Below are 20229 nucleotides of genomic sequence, written 5' to 3' on the forward strand. Positions count from 1 at the left end.
AAGCAGAACAACACAGAACAGTCATTTACAATTGGAGCCTATAACTAACACAGGCCAAAGTTATCACCAGTCAACGCAAAATAGCCAAAGAAAACAATGTAGAAGTTCTCTACAAAACTCATTGATGGCCACTGGAGATGGTACTCTCATGTAAGTATTGAAATACATTTGATAGCTGAGACTAATAAAGGATAACTGTTCAGTTTATTTGTTGGCAGTGCTGAGATTTGAACTCAGAGCCTTGCACTTGCTGGGCAGGTGCTCTATAAGTCATGCGCCCAACCCTTGTTCATTTTATTAAATGTTCTAGTTTGTTCATTTTATTAAGTGTTCTAGTTGGTGCCTGATTTCCAGTCCTCATAAAGATTTTGGGTTAGGTGAGAGAGGCTTCAGATTTGCTTTTGAAATTTTTCTGGCTGGTAAAAACTCCCCCAAAAAACGTGATTACAACTGCTCTAGAGTACTTTTAGAAGTTCATACCTTTCTTCAGCATGGAATACATTATCCTTCAATAATTGAGGACAAACACAAAGGAAAAGCTGCACAACTACAGCATCCTCCAGCATTAGAGCAAAGCAAGTAGCTACCACGTGTCCATGTCTTGGGCTCTTGTTGCTGGCTTAAGTGATGGTGATCTTGTGTGGCATTCCAGAAGATACATTCCAGAACTTTCAATGGGTACCATAAGATACTGTCATTAGCTCTCAGCCACCTTATCACCCAAACAAAGACTGGTTCCCAGCCCTTTACAATATGGTAAGTCCATATCATACACACCTCAGAAACTCAAAAGCAACAAAAAGTAACACCTCCAAGCAAAACTTTTTTTATAAGCTGTATTTATTTGAAAAGCAACATTTACACGTGTCACTTGTCTAAACACACTGTCTGGTAGATGTGTACAGGTGAACTGCTTGCTCCAATTCCCTGCCCTTTTGTGATTCAGAGTTTGGAAGAACTTAAAATTCTTTCTGCAAGAATTCTGTTTGTATCTTGGTTGTGTTTTATGGCCATATTTGGGAGGAAAGGGTTATGTCTGTCAGTGCTGGTACTTGAACTCAGGGCCTAGGAGCTTTCCCTGAGCTTTTTTGTTCAAGGGCAGCATTCTACCACTTGAGCCACAGTACCACTTCCAGCTTTTTGGTGGTTAAAGGAAATAGAATCTCATGGACTTTCCTGCCCAGACTGGCTTCAATCAAATGTGATCCACAGATGTCAACTTCCTGAGTAGCTAGAATTACAGGAGTAAGCCATGAGTACACAGCTATAGCAGTGTTTAATGTAAGAGCATGGCAATGGTCATTGGTTCAGTTCACTTTACTAAGACTGCTCTAATCACTTTTGGATATTAAGGACTCGAAAAACATTATTTTTAGCCATTTATTTATAGTCCGTGTTTTTATTTTCTTTTAAGCATTTGAAGCAGTCATGATTAGCTTTTGATGAGCCACTAGGGCACACCCAGAAAATCCTTGCCACATGCCAACTGTTTATCAGATGCCTGTTCTACAGCAAGTTTCACACTGCATGCTAAAGTAGAACCAGCTCATGTACAAATGATCTGCCCTGGAAAATCTGCAATCTCCTGTGCTTCAAGGGGATGGAGAGGCAAAATTAAAAAAAATAAGCAGCTCAGAGACAATGGCAGACAGTCTAGTATTGATGGGGGATACAGAAACAACTATGAGACCAAAGAGAAAGGAACAGAAAGTTTCCAGGAAGAGGTGGCCATTACCAGCTTATGGAAAAGTCAAGGGAGTTCAAATCCCAGTACCACAAAACAAATTAAACAGCAAAAAGGATTAGAGTGTGAGTCAAATGGTTGCCTTGTATGCATGAGGTTCTGATTTCAAACTTCTATGTAACCCCTTCATTTAAAAAAAAAGTGGGGAGTTCTGGGAATGTGGCTTGGTGGTAGAGTACTTGCCTAGCATACATGAAGCCCTGGCTTCAATTCCTCAGTACCACATAAACAAAAAGCAGGAAGTGGTGCTGTGGCTCAAGTGGTAGAGCACTCACCTTGAGCAAAAGAAGCTCAGGGACAGAGCCCAGACCCTGAATTTAAGCCCCAGGACTGGCAAAAAAAAAAAAGTGGGGGGGGTGGACAACTGAAACTCAAGAGTTAGAAACAAATTGCTCAAGATAGTTAAGAGTGAACAGTTATAGACTCAGAATAAGCCAGCTCTTTTGAATTCTAATCTCTTATTTCTTCAACTAAAATGTTCCAACTATAACAAGTAGGTGAAAAGAACCTCTCCTCTCCAACAAGGAATCCTCAGTAATATATCACCAAGGAGTTATCTAGTCTCTGAGACATCAGAAGTAATGCTTCAGGTATCAATGATAGCACCCTGGGAGAGATTCTTCCTTGGCCTGAAACTAAAAGGAAAAGTGAAAAGGGGAAAACTGTGAGTGGACATCTGCAGTCCAAATATATTACATGATTTGAGAGGCCCTAGGCAAATCAACCTTTCCAAACTGTTGTTTTCTTAAAAAAAAAAAAAAAAAAAAAGAGGAGGAGATAATAAGAATCCCCCATCTGCTTCAAAATTGTGTTTCCCTATCAGATTTTGTAAATTTTGTCAACAGTTGATCTTAAATGCCTATCAAATCCAAGACAAATTTTAGAGAACTTTAGAAGAAACATGTAAAAAGAATACCACTAATATTTTTGAAAGGTTACACATCTAAAAAGGGGAAAATGTGTGCATTATCTACGTCACCCTCCATATTCAAAGTTTTTATTTTCGCCTATCTTCCTTCTGTGAAGATCAAATCATTTTTATTGACTTTAATAAAGTCATATAATGCACATTTATATCAGGTGTTTGGGGGGTTGATATTTCTGCAATATTATATATTTAGCCTGCTCATAATTGATCTTTAATGATTTTTTAAAATCAATATATCTCCACTTCAATGAAAGGTACTTTACAAAAATGCCTATTTTTAGGATGAAATATAACCTTACCAATCAAGAAGTAGCTTCTGTGGCAAACTCATAGTATCTTCCCTAATCTGTTTCTTTCTCCTACCTTTTCTGTACATTCCAGGTACAATCATCATGGGAGCTCACAATGACCATCAGGAAAAGCAAGACCTTGTACATCTAGTATTGAGATATGATCTATTTTCTAACTTTATAAACTCTCAAGCAACCATTTTGGGGACCTCAGCATCTACAGCAGTAACCTCATCCACAGAGTTGGCCCTTCCGCATCAAATTAAATGATAAGTGAGGGCTAGGTGTGGTGGTTTATGCTTACAGTCCAAGTTCCCTGAGAGATGGAAGTAGGATGATTATCATAGTTTTTATAGTTTGAGATTAGCCAGGATACAAGTCCCTGAGTTCACATCCAGTAAGAAGGGAAAGGAAAGGGAAAAGGGAAGATGCTAAGTTAGTCTTCACATAGCGAGAAAGGTGGGGTGCTCTGTGGTAAAGACAAAAAATGATCAAATCTGTTCTAATATATGATCTTCCTCTTGACCAGGGTTACAATAACCAGAAATGAACTAAAAGGTATTTGTCATTCAGAATACTAACCTCTTGGGAGCAGTCAAAATGCTGCTCAGCGAGAGACCCATCCACAGCAAGAGCAGAAACACCTGAAAACACAAAATGATAGCTCTCTACATTACAAATAAAGCCTAACCTCTCAGAGACCACAGCCCCAAGTGGTGGAATGGCTCAGGTAGCTTGGAGATCCTCAGCAGCCTTGAAGCAGAGGCTTCTGAACAGACTCCCCAACAATGCCCTAGCTGACCAATTAAATGAAACTTTGTGCTCCCATGGGTGGAAGCAAAGGTAATGCCCTAGGTCTACTTTATTCTTGAAAAAGTTCAGTATAGGCTGAAAAGAGTTTGAGAAGACAAAGGGAAACAGTGGAAGAAGCCTGAGAAAGGCCAGGATACAGCTCCAGGGCAGATGCCACACCTTGAGAAGAAGGTAGCTGCTACAATCTAGGGCTATACCTTGCAATTACCTAAATAGCCAGAGATGCTCATAACATTGCTCTTAGGACTATGAAGCTCTGTTTTCTACAATACACTACCTTCCCCTTTTACATGTTCACATGAATTAGAAAGAAAGAAAGAAAGAAAGCTTCCTCTTTCCACTATCTACCAATAAGTAACAGGAGGTGACTTCAAATTTTAAGGAAGAAGGATACTATCACTGGCTCTCAATGTATCTGAAGAGATACTAGAAATCTGAATTTAGTAGTTGTGCAAGCATTCTGGGGAGAATGGGGCTAACTGAATCTCATTGTGTTTCTTGGAGATCTGTGAGACAAAAGAGTACCTGGGTCAACAACTTGACTGCCACTGAGTTTCACCATCTGCTCGTTATAGTACATTCCTGGAACTCTCTGTGGTAAACAGCTGACACAAGAACTGTTTCTCCCTGACTTTGCTCTTTTCATTGGTGACCTATTAGTCAACAACACAGAGAAACATTGTTTGTTAACCTCAACAATGACCTCACGCTCTTTGCTCCTACTTTTTATGTCAATCTCATAAACCTCACTTGGTACCCCACAAATGTGCTGTAAATGGTTTTCAAGGCAATATTAGAAAATAATACAGTGTCTGAAAATGATTAACCTACAGGCTTTAAAGAGACACTCAAACAGAAAGATGCTATAGAATATCATAGCCATTTAAGCATATATGATTGGAAAATGGTTACAAACAGAATTTTAATAGACTTAATTAAACTGAGATGATTCAAGAATTGCAAACCCAAATTTTCTGCATGCAACAATACATTCAATTTAGAATTACTTCCATGGTGACTAATTAACTTAGGAGAGTAATCACTGAAAAACAGTCCTAGAAACACAGCTATCAAAGGCATTTGCCACAGATTGTCAAGGTCTGGGTTATGAATACCACAAATATAAGAGCTACTCTAGCAAAAAGTGACCCCCTACCTCCTTTCATTGTTAATATCACAAAACAAAGTTCAGGATGAAGGAAGGAAAAGAAGCTCATCGAGCCATCATCCTAGGGGCCCAAAAGACCCCATGTTACTTTTTGTTTTTGTTTTTGTTAAGAGAATGTTAAATTAAGAAAAGAAAATCATAGAAATTGAAAGAAAAAAAAAAAAAAGTAAAGCTGACATCAGCAAACTATTTTATGTACTGGGTTTTGTTCTAAGCTCTAGATCCACAGTAATTTATTTCATCCTTAACGATAATCCCAAGAAGCCCATACAATTCCTATCTTGCAGTTTAAAGGACTTAGAACTTACCTAGTTTGTTTAGCTAATGTCCAGAGAAGTTAAGCAAGACTTGGCTATGGTCAAATAACCCAGCCTTCGCAGAGGGAGACCCAAACCAAGACACAGGGCCAGTGCAATGCTGTTCATTTTGTGAGCATAAATTCCATTTTACAAGATAGGTCAAATTCAGAAGAGATGTAAAATAAAATATCATAGGAATATTTTTGGTGTGAAGAATATTCATTCAAACAAGGTAAATTTCTCTTGCCCATGTAATTGTAACCCCTCTGTACAGTAATTTCACAATTAAAAAAAAAATAAAGGTAAATTTCTGTTTTGACTATGGGCAAAACTGAAATGAAAAGATACAAGTGCTTCAAGACTTGGTGAAAAGCAACATTAAGATTTTGTAGTTTAAATAACTATCCTCTCACATGGTTAAGAACATGCAACATGTGAATTTAGAGAGAAGTAAAGCAGTATGGATCACATGAAGTGCTTTTCAGTGTGTAACCAACATAATAGCAGAAAAGTCAGAAGCAAAAACAATCTAGCTCACGTGAAATTTTTTTTTTCTGGTCCTGGGACTTGTACTTAGGGCCTGGGTGCTGACCTTGAGCCTTTTTGTGCTTAAGGCTAGCACTCTACCTACCACTTGAGCAACAGCACCACTTCTGGCTTTTTCTGAGCAGTTTATTGGAGATAAAAGTCTCACAGACTTTCCTGCCCTGGCTTTAAACCACGATCCTCAGATCTCACCCCCTGAGTAGCTGGAATTACAGGCATGAGACACTAGTGCCCAGTTGGATCTTTGTTTTTTTTTTTCATGCATTTGTTTCTAACGTAATTATAAGATTATTTCTTTGTTGCTTTGTACATCCCTCCCCCACAATATAACCCCTGCTTTCACTATATTTGATGTCAGTATAACTTGTGGAGGAGATGGGGAAAAACAAGTCGTTTAAGGATACAGGTGGACCTGTTGCAACAATGAGAAATACAAGTTGTCATGTCGAAAACGAGCTTTACAACGTTGGGGGGGGGGGGTAGGGGGGAGGATTGGGTGGGGGGGGGTGGGGGAGGAGGTTGGGAAGGGATGTAAAGGGTAAACAAAGGAGGAGGCTGCAATGCTTGATAAGAAATGTACACATTATCTTGCCCATCTAATTGTAACCCCTCTGTATAGTATATTCACAAAAAAATAAAATAAAATGAAAAAAAAACTACTACTTAATCATACTTAATCACATGACCTTGAACAAATCACTAAACTGTTTTGAATATCAGCCTCTTCCTGAAAAACAAAAACAGTAATAATACCATGAAATGGCATTTTTCAAAGTAAATGTCTATCTAATCGGATTGTCTTTCTGAGGCCTCTCATTAACACAACTACGGCTCAAAAAATTCTAGCAATGTGTTCATTACAACTACACTGAAAGTAAAAGGCTTAGAATTCTATGAATCTTTTATCATCTATGGGTTTATACAAGTGAGTGTGACTGAAAGGACCAGGACTTTTGGATTTCACACCATTTTTTTTTTCATTTCTCTCCCTAAAAATCTCCTACTTTTCTTGGGCCTACAGTCTCCTCAAAAAAAAAATCTGGATCCCCAAATTTGCAATGAAACAAAAATCTTGACATAGAATGAGATGGCTAGAATTTATAACACTAACTCAAGTCCCTCCAATCACCATCCTGACTGGATCCTCCACTTCTCCAATGACACATCTGATGTGAGCAGTGACCCCTCTTTTAAAAACTTTGTTACAAGAAACATATACAGTGATTAATATAAAATTAGGTAATCTCGATTATAAAACACGATTCCTTTTCTGGAATCCATAGGTTTAATTCGATGACAAACAGGATAGAAAGATGAAAAAGAACATGCTCTGGCAATTCCTGCCCATCCCCCTGATCCACCACTCCCAGTTTTCTCTCTTGGGTTCACCACTTCAGTAAGAACTAAAACAACTATTCCATCAATTACTTATAAATTCTGTTTGCTCTGACTACACAAATCTCCTGGCACTGGGTAGTAAAAGCATCTATAAATTCTAGCTATACCACCTTGGTAGCAGCAGCCTCTCCAACATGTCCCAGACCTTACACCTCTTACTCTGTTCAAAGAGGCCCAGTGGCAACTACCATCCCTTGCTCTCCCTCAGCAGAGAGAACACAAAAGATAAACTAATAAAACTAATGATAAACTAAAACCTAATGTTTTAAAGAAAAAAAGTTGTATAAGCAAAAGAGTTGTGTTTAGATCCTGTAAGTACTGATAAACTAGTTGCAATTATAAAGTTGATGTTCACTGTTCTAATGTTAATTCCTCTAACTACTGTTAGGTATTTAAAGAGGCTGCTGAGTAAGAACACCACCCCGCACGTGGTATTCAGGTAAGAGGTAGGTTTATTCAGTGGACCGGCTGGCACCAGGCCAGGTGGGCATTCCATGCAGCTGGAAAAGAGGGTGTGTGGCCCAGGCCATGCCTTATTGAGAGAAGGGGAGGAAAGAGGTGTGGCCAGGTAAAGGGAGGTGGGACCAGGTTAGAGAAAGGTGTGGCCACATCAGATCCAGATGTGACCTCAGCAGATGCAGATATGACCTCCAGGTGTGCCAGTTGCTTAGGTAACGCAAGTACTAGGCGGAGACTTGGCTGCAAGAAGGGCAGTCTGCTCGCCATCCAGGAGTGGACCTTACAACTACCTCATCCACAAAAGGTTGTCATTTAGGGAAATCTGAGTTGCTCTCAGAATGGGCTCTCAAATATGGATTCCTATCTCTCTAGAACATAAATTCCTAGAAAATAAGAATCTTATCTGATTGGTTCACTGCTATCTGGAGTCCTGGCCTGTAGAAAACAATCTACATGTTTTTGTTGAAAGGTAGAATGAATAATCACAGACTTGCCACTAATCAGGCATAGAACTTTGAAACAGATCTTCAAATGCTTTGAACTTGGGACTTCCCACTGGTAAATGAAAGTACTATCTACTTGAATAATGTTATAATGAAGTGACCATGTAGTTGTTCAACAGTTTGGAAAGAAGTAGTAGGAACTTGCATGATGCTTACTTTCCTAACTCCTATGTCATTTGTGAGGCTGACTCTCACCTTGTTGACTATTCATCTAAAGGTAAAAACATTTATCAGCATCTTTTGTGGGGAAGGGGGTAAGAGGGGTTGGCCATGGGGCTTGAACTCTGGGCCTGGGCGCTGTCCCTCAGCTCTTCAGCTCAAGGCTAATGCTCTACCACTTGAGCCACAGTGCCACTTCCAGTTTTCTGGTAGTTAATTGAAAACAAGAGTCTCATGGACTTTTCTGCCCAGGCTGGCTTTGAACCATGATCCTCAGATTCTCAGCCTCCTGAGTAGCTAGGATTAGAGGTGTGAGCCACAGGTACCCAGCTATCAGCATCTTTCATTGTCAAACGGCTAGAGTAGATGGATGTCCTGTGGACTTTCCAAGGTTCAAAATTGCTCTTTAGTAACTCTTTGCCCAGTGAGAAGTCTGAGTGAATTAAATCTTCTTCCCTTCTTCTCAGTGTGTTAGAAATGATGCTTTTGAACTGCTTCCTGAGACTAAGTCTAAGTGTCACTGATTTTGAAAGAGAATAGTTTACAGTGTTTTCACCTTGGTTAGGGAATTTCTAAAGCTTCATCAGTCAGCTCCATTTGCTTTTCCAATGTCCTTATTAAAAACTTTCAAAAGAAGCCAAGCACCCGTGGCTCATGCCTGTACTCCTAGCTACTCAGGAGGCTGAGATCTGAGGATCACAGTTCAAAGCCAGCCTGGTCAGTAAAGTCCATGAGACTCTTATCTCCAATAAACCACTAAAAAACTGAAAGTGATACTGTGGCTCAAGCAGTAGAGCACTCGCCTTGAGCTGAAGAGTACAGGGACAGCAACCAAGCCCAGAGTTCAAGCCCTACAACTGACAAAAAAAAAAAAACTTTCAAAAGGAATTTGCCCTTTAATAAAATATACCTATATATGAAATGTGTGTATATACTCAATAATTAATAATAGCATAATTATAACCTGACACTTATCCAAACATGCCAGGCACACTCTGCTATAAATCCCACTTTACAGATGGGGAAATTAAGACCCAGAGAGTTTAACTAACTTACCCAGGTGAATCAAAACAAGACTGAGACTCAAACCTAGATATTATACTCCAGATTATTCTAGCAAATCATACATTTATCAATTTTGAATAGTTTTGTGAATTTCATTATGAATAAATCAACAAATGTAATGCTCCCTGAAATGCCTCTAAGTATTAATTCAATTTTGCATGAATATTTACTGGGTATAATTACTATATTATATTCTAGCAGCTGGGAATGTAACAGTAGAAGTGATAGGTAAAGTCTATTCCTAAAAGAACTTATACTAGAAAAGAAACTAAAATTAAACCTGAATAAAAATACATACAGTGATTTTGGAATATTAAATGCAATGTGTAGGTCACAAGAGGGTAAGTATATGTGATGGGGGAAGGTACTGCCTTAAGAGGCCTTTTTAAAAAGGAAACAGCTGACAAGAAGGAGGCATCCGTTCTGAAAAGAGTGCCCAAAAGGACGCTAACTTGGTGTGCTCATGCCACAGGGGAGCTGCAGCAAAATATCAATATAAAGAAAGAAAATATCAATATAAAGAGAAAGCAGAAGAGAGAAAAAATGATGAGCAGTGAAGGTAGTATAGACAATATTTTAAAGGTCTTTTTTTATCATGAAGAGAACATAATGCAAGAGTATTAAGTTCACATGTTTTACTATGAAGAAGCCCATGCAGTAAAAAAGAAGAAATCGGCTTTCTCTCTTGATGCTTCAGGAGAGAATGTATATCATTGCAAACACTAAATCTGAGAAAGAACAAGGGGACTGGAACAGAAGTGTGAGCTTTGGCTTGAGAGGGACAAAGACACAATCAAAGACACAATCTCCCATTGGAACAGGAGCAAAGTTCTCAAAGTGCCAATATAGAGATTAGTGCTATAGAGATGAAATAGTACCTGACAGAAACTAGAAGGCTAGTATGCATCTGCAATAACAATATTAACTGCTACCCTTATTATTTGCTCCTTGTCTTCCCAACACATACGTATTCCCTAAAGGTGTTAACTGAAGCAAGCATTATTATACCAGTTTTACAGAAATTATGACATTCGAAGCTACATTCACAGTAAGTGTCATATTTGAGGGGAGGGAAAAGAGAAGAGTTCTGTTTAAGCTGGGGATTGGTGGCTCATCCCTGTAATCCTAGCTACTGAGGAGGCTGAGATCTAAGGATCATGGTTCAAAGCCAGTCCAGGCAGGAAAGTCCATGAGAGTCTCACCTCCAATAAACCACTAGAAAACCTGAAGTGGCACTGTAGCTCAAGCAGTAGAGTGCTCATCTTGAACTGAAGAGCTGAGGGGGAGCACTCAGGCCCAGAGTTCAAGCCCCACGAATGACCAATAAAAAAAAAAAGTTCTTCTTACATATGATAACATTGATACCAAACCTATAAGACACTCAAGGGAAGATGTTCAGTGGGCAACTGATAACGCATTGTCTATAGCTTGCAGACACACAGCTTTGGACATTTATCTACTTCCTTTGCCTATTTTTCCCCCTGAATTGCACTACTGCATAGGATGGACCAAAGTACAAAGATAAAAATAATTACTTTTAAAATTCATGTTGAATGAGATAAGAATAAAACAGAATGAGAAGACATGAAGTGGCAGAATGGGAGGGTAAGGTTAAATGCGATAAAGAAATTTTTTGTTAAATTCATTTGGTGTCATTTAATCTCTTATTTGCTCATGTGCTTGGACTTTTCCATTTTTATTAGTGTATATTAATTATACAAAGGAGTTTTACTGTGCTATTTCCATGCATGCAACTATTGCACTTTGATCAGATTAACACCCTTCATTACTCTCTTTTCCCTATCTTTTCTTCGTGTGTGTGTGTGTTTGTGTGTGTGTGTGTGTGTTTGTGTGTGTGTGTGTGTGTGTGTGTGTGTGTGTGTGTTAGCAAGCACATGTGCGCCCCTGAGTGCCAGTTTTTTTGCTCAAGGCTAGCATTCTACCACTTGAGCCACAATCCCACTTCCAGCATTTTTAGTGCTTAAGTGGAGATAGAACCTTACAGACTTTTCTTCCCTGGCTGGCTTTGAACCTTGATCCTCAGATCTCAGCTTCCTGAGTAGCTAGGATTAAGGCATGAGCTACCAGTGCCCAGTTTCCTCTGTATCTTTTAATAGAGTTTTGTAGGTTTTTTTTATGCCATCTTCATACACATGCCATGTATTTTTTTTTTAAGTAGAAGAGTTCCAATCCCAGTAAGCTAGGCTATACTTTCCCTTATTCCTCCTGCTACATACAATAAAACACCAGGACACTAATATCAAATAAATACAACAGGACTATGAAAGGTAAGGAGCATAAATTTGGTTAGAAACCTCCACCAGGTATGCTGGCTCACATCTGTAATCCTAGCTACTCAAGAGCTGAAATATGAGGATCATGGTTTGAAGCCAATCCAGACAAACAAATCCAAGAGATTCTTATCTCCACTTAGTCACCAAAAAGCCCAAACCACACACACACACACACACACACACACACACACACACACACACACACACACACACACACACACACACACACACACACACCACTCCCCTTCACTTGTACCAAACCTGCTCTCTTGAGCCAAAGGGCGAAAGGGAAAACAAGGCAAGCCTTATTCCAGCCAATCACAAACAAAAATAAAACAAAAAATGTTGTCCTTACTCCTTGTTCCAAGGGAGCCTAGATTCCACCTGCAAGGGGTTATAAAAAGAAACCCAACATCTCTGCCAGTATGATTTAGAGAAAGGCAAATAGGGAGTCATAACTTTCATCCCCACTGCAATAAGACTCTCTCCCTTCAACAAGAATAGTGGAAACCTTGGGGGTAGAGAGATACTTCCACTTGACATAACAAAGCACCTTCTGGAATGCTGTCAGAGGAAGCTTAGTGAAGAATCAGAAAATTTCACCTCCATCATGATGTCAGTGGAGACCTTCCGAGAAGCTAGAAATATTACCCTGGTCAGCATTAATAGGGACCTCCCTTTACCTGGGATATCAGTACAGGTTGAATGGGTAACCTGGACTTCTTCCTTCACCTGGCAGTATGGAGCAAATCCATAGTTGAAGTTGTAGATTTCAACCTCCCTATCTCAACAACTGATAGAATAATTAAAGAACTAGAAAATATCAGTAACATCATCAACCCATAAGAGGCTCTGATAGTCAACACTGATAGAAAACCTATCAATGGCAAAATACATATTTGTCTCACATGTTCATTGGACATATATAAAACAAACTCATGCTGGGCTATAAATCAAATTTCAGCAAATTTAAAGGAACTCAAATTGTGTTTTCTCTGCCTACAACAGAATCAAACTAAAAATCAATAACCAGAAAATCTCCAAACTAAACTGAGTACTGCTAATCTGTGGCCCAGTGAAAAGTCCAAATGTAAAACAAAAACAACAGCATTACACTGAATAAAAATTGAAGTACTACATGACATAAATAAGTAGTGCTGTAAGAGAAGCTGAAAGCACTAAGTGCATGACTTTAAAAAGAGAATGTCTCAAATCAATCATTTTATTTCCTATCTCAAGAACTCAGAAAAAAGAGTAAGAAGATAAATGAACTACTATGGAGAAGAAAAAAATTAATAAAATGGAAAGTAGAAAAACACAGGATCAGTTGAAACAAAAAAACTGTTTCTTGAACTACATAGACTGGAAAAGAATGAGGGAAGGCTTAACAGTGTCCAAAAAGAAATGTTCTCATTGCCCAATTTATATAACCCTTCTGTATACCACCTTTATAATAACAATTTAAAAAATTACATATATACACAAACTTCTAATAGAGACAGAAAACCCAAATTACCAGTACCTGTAATAGTATGTCACAACAGGCCTTGCAGACATCAAATAGAAGAATACTAGGAACAAATACATCCATAAATTTTGTACCACTTCCTCAAAAAATACAAACTGCTACAATCTATCCAATATGATCATCTGAATAGTCTTGAAACTGTTAAAGATGCAGAATTTGTCATTTTAAATCCTCCAACAAGAAATCCCCAGGTTCAGATTGTTTTACTGAAGAATCTTACCTAATATTAAATTTACAAAGTAACTTCCAGAAAACAATGATCAAAATACTCAAAGAAGAGCTAAATAATTTAAAGAGTATGGCTATGGCTTGGAAGACTCAGCAAAGTAAAAATATCAATTTCCTCACAAATTATGATACAGGTTTAATACAATTCCTAGGAAAGTTCCAAGATAGATGAAGACAAGTTTATTCTGAAATTTATACAGAAAAGCAAATTAATTAAAACTGAGAAGCTGGGCACAGGCGGCTCACACCTGTAATCCTAGCTACTCAGGAGGCTGAGATCTGAGGATCACCGTTCAAAGCCAGCCCAGGCAGGAATGTCTATGAGACTTTTGTCTCCAATTAGCCACCAGAAAACTAGAAATGGTGCTGCGGCTCAAGTGGTAGAGCACTAGCCTTGGGCTGAAAAGCGTAGGGACAGTGCCCGGGCCCAGAGTTCAAGACCCACAACTGACAAAAAAAAAAAAAAATTGAGAATAAAGTGGGGGAAAAAACGCTCTATCAATTTCAGTATATATAGATATAACAATCAGTACTATGTGGTATTGATGGACAGACATATACAAACAAAAAAAAAGTGCCACAAATATATTCATGTAAAGATACCAGCTTAGAAGTGCTACAGCCGAGCAGCAACAGCAGCAGTGGCTGTACACTGCCCATGGGGTAAGGGGGGTTGTTTCACCAGACTTGGATGACATGGAAGTGAAGGATGCAAATTCTGCACTGCTCCATAATTATGAGATGTTCCAGTTACTAACAGATCTGAAAGAGCAGTGGAAAGAGAGTGGAAAGTGTAAGTACAGGTCTAGGCAACAGAACTTGAATGCCATCACCTATGAAACATTAAAATACATATCAAAAACACCATGCAGACACCAGTGTGCTGAGACTGTCAGAATTTCTCACAGCCATGAAAAGCCACAAATTGCCCAAAGCAGAAAAGCTTCAGCTGGTGAATCACAGGCCCATGACTGCTGTCTAGAACCAGCTGATGGTGGAAGAGGGTGAAAAGTGGCTCACAGAAGAGCAGGTGGAGGCCCTTCTTCTCAGGGTCATGAGCATCCTGCCTGCAGGCTGAGGAGAAGAAAGCCCTGAGTAACAAGGTGGCAATAAAGGAAGAGGACCCAGCCAGCCAAGAAGAGTACACAGCAGCTGGCCTAGGCCTTTGCTGGAGTTAAGGCCCAGCAGCCATTTCCTGGACACTGAGAGGGTTGTTTATTTGATTCTACCCTGATTTCATGGTAGGTTGAAAAGAAATCACAAAAATAACATTAAAAGAAGTGTGGATGCCTCAGGGAAAAGAAACATGGTGAAGGCAGGCTGAGAGCAAAAGGGGAGGACAATAGATGACCAAATCTTCTGAGGTAGAGGTTCTTTATGGCCTTTGCCACAGCTGTGGGGAGGATGAACACACAGCTGGTAAACTACTTGTGTTGCCTTTGAGGAGCTAAGTTGTAATAAATTTCATCAGCATCCCCAGGAACTTCCTGGAGAAGGTGCTCACAATGCTGTTGGGATGAGAACAGACTTGCAATTACAAAAACCCAGTTCCGTGCCTAGAAGGTCCAGTTGCTGTGAAGCTGTATCACCTCCCAAGAAATTCTGAGAGTGGAGATAAGAAATGCACTGGCCCATGCTTCTCAGGGTCTGAGGAACCTTTCTGTCCTGTTGGCACAGGCTTGGTTGACTGGCTTACTAATTCGTCTCACTAAGCCATTTATTAGGCCAGCTCACTGAGCTCAGAGGAGGCAGGGCACACAGAGACAGTTAAACAAATGCATGCTGGCTGACCTCTCATTACTTACTTGTATTACCTGTCCTGAGAAACAGCTTCATTGGCTGCTGAGAGCTAGTAAGTTTCCTGTACAGCACAATTGTGTGTGGCTCATAGGAATGAAACGTGAAAACTAGAGCTCAGTAACAATTTGAATTTATGATACAAGATTGCATCAGTTATTTAAAATATTAAGAGAAGACCTTTATAATATTCAGACTTTGCAAAGCTCTGCATCTGAAAATCTGACCTCCTACTTAAACTTGTTTTCTTCTTTCCCTTGTTTGGGAAAGAAAATACCCACAAACATTAGTTTTCCTAGTACCTGATCTGCTCATTTTTGTTGTGGATTATATGTTCTTAGTGCTACTATTACTTGAATTACTTCTGACCTTGTAATTCCCACCTGATTATAAATCACCCATCTCCTCCCCCACCCCCTGATCACAGCCTGGTCCATCTTGCCCTCTGAGGAACAGCTAGTGTCAGCAATGCTGAGGCAGCAGGTAGGTTTTGTTCCTAAATCACCCTTGAGTATTGAGGATTTGATCAGAAGCTGTGGATGGATTGAGTCACACATGTGCCTGCAGTGTGTTACATGGGTTTTCTTGACAGATTTAACACTTAATGTAATTAATTGCCAACTGGTGATATTTTACAAATCCTCAGAGTTTATACTGTCGTGGATTGAGAAAAATAAAGTGAAACATGACTTTAAAAAACAAATCGTTTAAATAGGGATACAGGTGGACCCATTGCAACAATGAGATGTACAAGTCGTTATGTCGAAAACAGGGGGGGGGGGGGGGGGGGGAGGATTGGGGGGGTAGGGCCGGAAGAGGATGGGAAGGGATGGGAAGGGGAAACAAAGATAATGGTAAGATAATGGTAAGAAATGTACTCATTATCTTGCCCATGTAATTGTAACCCCTCTGTACAGTATTTTCACAATAATAAAAAAAAAGATACCAGCTTACATTTTCTTTATCCATTCATCTACTGAGGGGTATATGGATTTGTTCCAAATCTTAGCTATGGTAAATAATGTTGCAATGAACATAGTCATGTTGGTAGCTGTACCCTTCTTTGTCATTTGGGTAAATGCCCAGAAGTGGCATTGCTGGGTCATAGGGGAGCTTGACATGGAGTCTTTTGAGGAACCTCCATACTGCTTTCCAGAGTAGTTGAACAAGTTCCACACTCCCACCAACAGTGTAGCAGTGCTCCCTTTTGGCCACATACCCTCCAGCATCTATTATTAGATTTCTTGATAATGGCCATTCTAACTGAGGGGAAGTGCATTCTCAATGTTGGTTTGATTTGCATTTCTTGTATGGCTAGCGAAGTTGAGCATTTCTTTATGTGTCTATTGGCCATTCTTATTTCCTCTTCAGAGAAGTTTCTCTTTATGTCTTTAGCCCACTAATGGGACGGTTGTTTCTTTGAGGATTTGTTTTTGGGTGATTTAATTTTTTGAGTTCTAGATATGTGGCCCTTGTATGTTGGCTAGTGAAGCTCTTCTCCCAATCTACAACAAAGAAGCTATAGCAATTGGACAACCACAGGTAAAGGGAGAGAAGATGAACCTTGTCCTTCAACCTCAACCACATTTTATTTTTTATTGTGAAAATACTGTACAGAGAGGTTACAATTACATGGGCAAGGTAATGAGTACATTTCTTATCATTGTTGCCTCCTCCTTTGTTTCCCCTTCCCATCCCTTCCCATCTCCCATACCCCCACCCCCTCACCCCCACACCAAAGTTGTAAAGTTCATTTTTCAACGTAACATCTTGTACATCCCACTGTTGCAATGGGTCCACCTTCCCCTCCACAAATTATACCTACATCAAATACAGTGAAAACAGGGGTTATATCGTGGGGGAGGGACATACCGAGTAACAAAGAAATATCTTATAAATATGTTAGAAACAATAGCAAGAAAGAAAAAACAATTGAGTCCTTATCTTGGGGTTCATTTCAACTAACATCAACTTATCTGACCTTTTCTGCTTGACTCAGACATATACTAGTTATTGCAAATAAGGGAAACCATGGGACCTATGTTTCTTTGGGCCTGGCTTACTTCACTTAATATAATTTTTTCCAAGTCTTTCCATTTCCTAACAAATGGGGAAATGTCATTCTTTCTGATGGAGGCATAGAATTCCATTGTGTATATATACCACATTTTCTTGATCCATTCATCTCCTGAGGGGCATCTGGGTAGGTTCCATATCTTAGCTATGGTAAATAATGCTGCAATAAACATAGTTGTGCTGGTAGCTTTAGTATGGTCTTGTTTGTGATCATTTGGGTAAATGCTCAGAAGCAGGATTGCTGGGTCATAGGGGAGCTCTATGTGGAGCCTTTTGAGGAAACTCCATACTATTTTCCAAACTGGTTGAACAAGTTTACACTCCCACCAACAAGCAGTAGGGTTCCCTTCTGTCCACATCCCCTCCAGCATCTGTTGTATATTAAGAGTTCTTGATTATAGCCATTTTAACTGGGTGAGGTGGTATCTCAATGTTGTTTTGATTTGCATTTATTTTATGGCTAGGGAGGTTGAGCATTTCTTCATGTGTCTATTGACCATCCTTCTTTCCTCTTCAGAGATTCTCTGTAAGTCTTTAACCCATTTATTTTCTGGGCAATTTTTTCTTTGAGGATTTGTTGTTGGGGAATTTAATTTTTTGAGTTCCAGGTATATTTTAGATATGAGACCCTTGTCTGTTGTATGGCTAGTGAAGATCTTCTCCCAATCCTTGGGCTTTCTATCATCTTGCTAGCTATGTCCTTTGCCATGCAGAAGCTCTGCAATTTCATGCAATCCCATTTCTCCAACCTTTCTTTGATTTGTTGTGTTTCTGGCTCAACCACATTTTATACAAAATAAAAATAAAATACAATCTCAAAGTGAATTATAGACCTAAATACAAAGTATGAAACTAATACTTTTGAGCCAGGCACCAGTGGCTCACACCTGTAATTCTAGCTACTCAGGAGGCTGAGATCTGAGGATTAAGGTTCTAGGTCAGCCCCAGTTCCCCATCCTTGAGACTCCCATCTTCAATGAGCTAGCAAAAAGCCAGAACTAGAGGGTTGACTCAAGTGATAGAGTGCCAGCCTTGAGCAAAAAGCCAAGTGAAGGTTTAAGACTTTGAGTTCAATCTCCAACACTAGCAACAAAAAATTAAAATTAAAATCTTTTACTTTGTAGAAATTTCTGTTAAAAGAGTAACTACAGAGAAAATATTTGCCGACCCTATTTTTATTTTTTGGGGGTCTGGTCGTGGGGCCTGAACTCTGGGCCTGAACTCCCTCAGCTCTTCAGCTCAAGGCTAGCGCACTACCACTTGAGCCACAGCACCACTTCCGGCTTTTTTTATTTTCTGCTTATGTGGTGCTGAGAAATCGAACCCAGGGCCTCATGCATGCAAGGCAAGCGCTCTACCACTGAGCCACCTTCCCAGCCCCCAACCCTATTTTTAAAACAGTACTAGTATCTTAAAAATATAAAGAACTGTCAAAAAAAAGTAAACAGCAGCAAAAACAATAGAAAAAAAAAAAACAGTATTTCCCTTCTGGGAAAATAGTATCACAATCTCTGATAAAACTAAATACACAACTATCATATGAGCCAGAAACTATTCTTGGGAAAAGGTATAGTTTCATTCAAAAATTGTTTTATTTTACAGAACTGTGCATAGTAGCTTTATTCATAATAGCAAAGCACTACAATCTAGATATCCATCAAAGACAAATGGATAAACTGTAGTACATCTATACCATGGAATACCTCTCAGCAATTAAAAAAAATTACTGACATAAAACCCTGGATGCACTTTGAGAAAATTCTGCCAAGTGAAAATAATCTCAAATGTTATACATTATGATGGTTCATTTTCTGTGTCAACTTGCCTGGGCCTTAAGTGCCCAGATTGTTGGTCAAACCTTATACTAGATGCCTCCATTAGGATGTTTTTAATGAGATTAACTTAATTTAAATAGGTTTCATTGTCCATGAGCTTCTTTTGCAAGCACTCTACCACTTGAATCACAGTGCCACTTCTGGCTTTTTGTGTTTATGTGGTACTGAGGAATCAAACCCTGGGCTTCATGCATGTAAGGCAAGCACTCTACCACTAAGCTACATCCCCAGCCCAGGAAATACTATTTTTCCACCAAAAATGTGTGAATGATTTCTCCTCATTCTCATCAACATTTTATATTGTAATTATTTTTGTTTTAGCCATTCTGAATGCTATGCGGTGTTATCTCATTACATTTCTTTAATGTCCTGTGACACTGAATATAAATTTTATTAGTTGTCATATGCATATCCTCTTTGGTGAAATTCTGTTCATGCCTTTTGTTAACTTTTTATGTGTGTGCACCTCCTGGGGCTTGAACTTGGAACCTGAGTGAGGCTCTTTTGCTCAAGGCTTACACTCTTGACACTTGAGCCACAGCTCCACTTCCTGCTTTTTGATGGTTATCGGAGCCAAGATTCTCAGGAACTTTCCTGCCTCAGCTCACTTAGAACCAAGATAGGGATCTCAGCCTCCTGAGTAGCTAGGATTACAAGTGTGAGCCACAGGCACCCAGCGATATAGTTAACTTTAAAATCAATTCTGACCTCCATATCAAGAAAGCAGTCTGAGGCAGGAAGGGTTCTGTGAGGCCAGGTAGGAGTCTGGGCAGATATTCACAGGAAGATACTGGTTTGGACCAGGGAGGGGCATCTGTGGAGTAGATGAGAGGAATATGGGCAGAGTTTGCCCTTTTACTTTCTCAGGACAAATTTGGTTCAGAAATTTGAAAATACACTGGCATGCTTCAAGGACTCAGATCTTCAGATGTTCTGCTGTACTCCTGGTTGGCCAAGTTTAGACTCATTCAGGTTAATCCCCAAGAGAAGCCTTTGCCCTTACCTGCATTAGACTCCATTCAAGTTTGTGGTTTGACTTATATACCTTCTGAAACTAAAGATTCAGGGGTCTTAACTTGCAGAAGTGAGAGAAATGAAA

The 20229-nt window shown here is 39.4% G+C and overlaps 1 pseudogene; it reads left to right on the plus strand.

The window, feature by feature from the left end:
* The first annotated feature begins 14118 nt into the window (after window positions 1-14118).
* LOC122107260 lies at window positions 14119-14600 on the plus strand (annotated as a pseudogene).
* The last annotated feature ends 5629 nt before the right edge of the window (window positions 14601-20229 follow it).

This window comes from Dipodomys spectabilis, unplaced genomic scaffold (assembly GCF_019054845.1).
Source record: "Dipodomys spectabilis isolate Male_0828 unplaced genomic scaffold, ASM1905484v1 ptg000050l, whole genome shotgun sequence".
Taxonomy (NCBI): domain Eukaryota; kingdom Metazoa; phylum Chordata; class Mammalia; order Rodentia; family Heteromyidae; genus Dipodomys; species Dipodomys spectabilis.